Source organism: Helianthus annuus, chromosome 16 (genome assembly GCF_002127325.2).
Source record: "Helianthus annuus cultivar XRQ/B chromosome 16, HanXRQr2.0-SUNRISE, whole genome shotgun sequence".
Classification (NCBI taxonomy): Eukaryota; Viridiplantae; Streptophyta; class Magnoliopsida; order Asterales; family Asteraceae; genus Helianthus; species Helianthus annuus.
The window spans coordinates 55,353,412-55,358,910 of NC_035448.2; the positions used below are offsets into that span (position 1 = coordinate 55,353,412).

The following is a 5,499-nucleotide window of genomic DNA, read 5'->3' on the forward strand; positions in this document are numbered from 1 at the left end:
AATGCAAACTTTTCTTTAACATGTTAAATTAATTTATTTTAATATTTTCAGCCCGCATAAACTACACACAAAACTTTATTTTAATATTTTGGACTCTACGCCGAAATTCAATATATAATTTGGTTAAATAGAGTTGAATCACACCTAGTTGATCAATTTAAACTCTCATTTAACATGTAAAAGTTTATCGTACAAAACTGATCTTAAAATGTTTGTTCAAAAAAATTCAAATCGAGTTTAGTTGATCAATGTAAACGCTCTAAATTTAACATGTTAGATTTATTTATTTTAATATTTTTAGCCAGCATAAACTCTACACAAAACTTTATTTTAGTATTTTAAAGTCTAATCCAAAATTTAATTTATAATTTGGTTAAATAAAGTTAAATCGAACCTAGTAGATCAAAGTAAACTCTCATTTAACATCATAAAGTTTATTGTACTAAACTTATTTTAACATGTTTGGTCAAATAAAGTCGAATCAAGTTTAGTTGATCAATGCAAGCTTTTCTTTAACATGTTAAATTAATTTATTTTAATATTTTTAGCTTGCATTAACTCCATATAAAACTTTATTTTAGTATTTTAAACTTTTATCCAGAATTTAATATATAATTTGGTCAAATAAATTTAAATCGAAACTAGTAGAACAAGTCAACCTTTCATCATGTTAAAGTTTATTGTACAAAACTTATCTTAATATGTTTGTTCAAATAAAGTCAAATCAAGTTTAGCTGATCAATGCAAACGTTTTTTTAACATGTTAAATTAATTTATTTTATTATTTTGAGACGCATAGACTACATACAAAACTTTATTTAAGTATTTTGAACTCTAGGCCGAAATTCAATATATAATTTGGTTAAATAAAGTTGAATCGCACCTAGTTGATCAATGCAAACTCTTATTTAACATGTTAAATTTTATCGTACAAAAATTATTTTAACATGTTTGGTCAAATAAATTTCAATCGAGTTTAGTTGATCAATGTAAACGCTCATTTAACATGTTAAATTTATTTATTTTAATATTTTAAGCCCGCTTAAACTCCACACAAAACTTTATTTTAATATTTTATATCCTAATCCAAATTTTAATATATAATTTAGTCAAATAAAGTTAAATCGAACCTAGTAGATCAAGGAAAAGTCTCATTTAACATGATAAAGTTTATTGTACAAAACTTATTTTAACATTTTTGGTCAAATAAAGTCGAATCAAGTTTAGTTGATCAATGCAAACTTTTCTTTAACATGTTAAATTAATTTATTTTAATAGTTTGAGCCCGCATAAACTACACGCAAAACTTTATTTTAATATTTTGGACTCTACGCCGAAATTCAATATATAATTTGGTTAAATAAAGTTGAATCACACCTAGTTGATCAATTTAAACTCTCATTTAACATGTTAAAGTTTATCGTACAAAACTTATCTTAAAATGTTTGGTCAAATAAATTCGAATCGAGTTTAGTTGATCAATGTAAACGCTCATTTAACATGTTAGATTTTTTTATTTTAATATTTTTAGCCAGCATAAACTCTACACAAAACTTTATTTTAGTATTTTAAACTCTAACCGAAATTTAATTTATATTTTGGTCAAATAAAGTTAGATTGAACCTTGTAGATCATGGCAAACTCTCATTTAACGTGTTACAATTTGTTGTATAAAACTTATTTTAACATGTTTGGTTAAATAAAGTCAAATCAAGTTTAGTTGATCAATGCAAACGTTTCTTTAACATGTTAAACTAATTTATTTTAATATTTTGAGCCCGCATAAACTTCATACAAAACTTTATTTTAGTATTTTAAACTCTTATCCAGAATTTAATATTTAATTTGGTCAAATAAATTTAAATCGAACCTAGTAGAACAAGTCAACCTTTCATCATGTTAAATTGTACCAAAACTTATCTTAATATGTTTGTTCAAATAAAGTCAAATCTAGTTTAGCTGATCAATGCAAACGTCTTTTTAATATGTTAAATTATTTTATTTTATTATTTTGAGCCCGCATAGACTACACACAAAACTTTATTTAACGTGTTAAAGTTCATTATACAAAACTTATTTTAACATGTTTGGTCAAATAAAGTCGAATCAAGTTTAGTTGATCAAAGCAAACTTTTCTTTAACATGTTAAATTAATTTATTTTAATATTTTGAGCACGCATAAACTACACACAAAACTTTATTTTTATATTTTGGACTCTAGGCCGAAATTCAATTTATAATTTGGTTAAATAAAGTTAAATCGCATCTAATTGATCAATGCAAACTCTTATTTAACATTTTAAAGTTTATCGTATAAAATTTATTTTAACATGTTTGGTAAAATTAATTCGAATCGAGTTTAGTTGATCAATGTAAACGCTCATTTAACATGTTAGATTTATTTATTTTAATATTTTTAACCAGTATAAACTCTACACAAAACTTTATTTTAGTATTTTAAACTCTAATCCAAAATTTAATTTATAATTTGGTCAAATAAAGTAAAATTAAACCTTGTAGATCAAGGCAAACTCTCATTTAACGTGCTAAAGTTTATGGTACAATATTTATTTTAACATGTTTGGTCCAATAAAGTTGAATCAAGTTTAGTTGATCAATTCAAACTTTTCTTTATCAAGTTAAATTAATTTATTTTAATATTTTGAGCCCGCATAAACTCCATACAAAACTTTAGTTTAGTATTTTAAACTCTTATCCAGAATTTAATATATAATTTGGTCAAATAAATTTAAATCAAACCTAGTAGAACAAGTCAACCTTTCATCATGTTAATGTTTATTGTACAAAACTTATTTTAATATGTTTGTTCAAATAAAGTCAAATGAAGTTTAGTTGATCAATGCAAACGTTTTTTTAACATGTTAAATTAATTTATTTTATTATTTTGGGCCCGCATAGACCACACACAAAACTTTATTTAAGTATTTTGAACTCTAGGCCGAAATTTAATATATAATTTGGTTAATTAAAGTTGAATCGCACCTAGTTGATCAACGCAAACTCTCATCTCACATGTTAAAGTTTATCATACACAAATTATTTTAACATGTTTGGTCAAATAATTTTCCATTGAGTTTAGTTGATCAAGGAAAACACTCATTTAACATGTATCTTTTAGCCTGCTGCTGAAAATTCAACATGTATTCCACGTATCAAAAGTACACTCGTCATACCAGCATTATCCAGTCCAGAATTTGACCCATTTAGTTATGAACAGAACCCAAAAACATCTTAATCGCATAAGTTAGAAGCTGCCCTAAATTAAAAAAAAAAAGATGAACACAAAGAGGAGGGGACTGCATATACCGTATAATTAAATAGGAACTACAACTATCACTCACTACACTCGGCCTTATAAGATTACAGACGCGGTTTGCTAAATATTGGGTTGTCACATGCTAGAGACCTAATAAGCAGTGTCATTAGCCCTCTAATACGAGGGTTCCCAATAGGGGTGCAAACGAGCTGAGATACTCGAGCTCAGCTCGAAAAAATCTTGAATGAGACGAGCTTAAACAAGCTCGAGCCCTAGCCTAAAAACAAACTCGTTTAGTAAACGAGCCCAAGCCCGAACATTGCTAATCGACTAAGGTAACAGAATAAAAACATGCACATAATATGTTAATGACACTTTTCTCTGGTTTTAAGTCAATTAAAATTCAATATTTGACAGAGGTGACATTCTTAAGAAGCATGTCAACAACATCATCTGAAATTATATCAGCTTTTGTCTTTAGATGTTGAATCTTTGCCTCGGTTTCCTTCTTAAGACCTTTCACATTATCACCCGAATCTCCACCAGTCTGTTGGGGATTTCAAATACTTTAGGCAAAACATTTAGTATAATTACTGCTTAGTCTAGGGTGTGCACATATTAATGCATGAACATATTAATCAAACAGTTATACTAGTACAAAGTTAATAAACAAATGATAAATTATAATATTAAGCAATATATGATTCACCAAGACATCTATCTCACTCACTGAAAAAGGGCAAAATAATAATAACTCAAGCCAATCATACTTGGTATAAACTATAAAACAACTGCATTAGTAAAATAGTTACCTCTCTTTTTGGTTGGATAAATATCCATTTAACATTACATATATTTTCTATTTATCTTTAGTCATACGGTGCTGATAAGCATATTTATTCCCAGACCAATCCCTTTGGTGCATCATCATATTAAACCGATGCGAATGCGACTCAAACGCCTGCACCATCTATGGCTGCTGCGTGTAAGGCATAGGCACCATGTGAGGCGGATACGGCATTGGAATTTGCACATTATTCCCATTCCCACTAGACTCCTGTAAACTCTGCGGAACAGGAGTCGACGCAAACAAATGATCCGAAGACGAAGGTCCGTCATTCGACAACCCTTGCATCCGCTTCAAATACAACCTATACTTCGGAAAATGACTAGTAGCATTCTCACGTGTCAATCCTTCAACATTCATCAACTACATAATCGTTTTCAGAACCATGTTTTTCACACCTAAATGCGCCACAACGTCCACAAACCGCTTGTTCAATTGTGGTGTCCACACTAAACGCGGTCGTTTCGACGTCCTAGCCGACGAATCAGCTTCCTCTCCTCCACCACCACCACCACCGCCACAATTGTCGTTGTTAACTCGCCTCAATTTCCTCAAATCCGAACCGTCTCCAGTCAGATCAACCGTTTCCTCACCTTCGATAAACATTTCATTAGCTCTCTCCTCACCAAACGACTTAAAGCCGTTAAACAAACCATTGGAAAACCGTTATTGAATGATTTTTTCAGATTTGATAAAGTGTTCTGCGAAGCGCGATTGACGTCAATCATGCTCAGGTGAGGTACTTGCGAGATGCTGAACGCCGTTGCTAGCTCCGCCGGAACCAGCAACTGCGACAACGGCATCAGATCATGGACGGTAGGTAACCCTAGCAACCACTCTGAAACTCGATCGTCATCGTCGTCGTTGCTGACGTCATAGTCGGTTATTCTCACTTCTTCTCCCATTGATTAATATAACATATTAATCAAACACTTAGACAATACAATTAACACTTAACTTTGTTTTAAAATGTGCGCATTAAGTGCACATAATGATGCATTACTAACAACAACATCAACAAAAACGTCAGGCATTTTCAGAGAATCATAATAAACATAAAATCAAATTGCACATACACACACATCAAAGTATATTAACTACAATTAGAATAATGAAATTACACATAACTAAATCAACTGATGAGCAAAATCTAGAGGTTAAACTGCAAAGAATCAATGAAAGAATGAAACATATATAAAATGTTATTTAAAATGTTATATATAACATATATAACACATCTCTATATAAATCAAATTCAATTAAAAATTATTAACATGTTAAAACAATTTTTTTCTAAAAAAGCTACAAATCAGAAACATAAATATACATATAATCATAATTTCATATAATCAGGTTAAATTAAATAAAACTTAAT

General features: G+C 29.4%; 1 pseudogene; it reads right to left on the reverse strand.

Annotated features, from left to right (window-relative positions):
- Window positions 1-4,085: 4,085 nt before the first annotated feature.
- LOC110939583 lies at window positions 4,086-5,029 on the reverse strand (annotated as a pseudogene).
- Window positions 5,030-5,499: the final 470 nt, after the last annotated feature.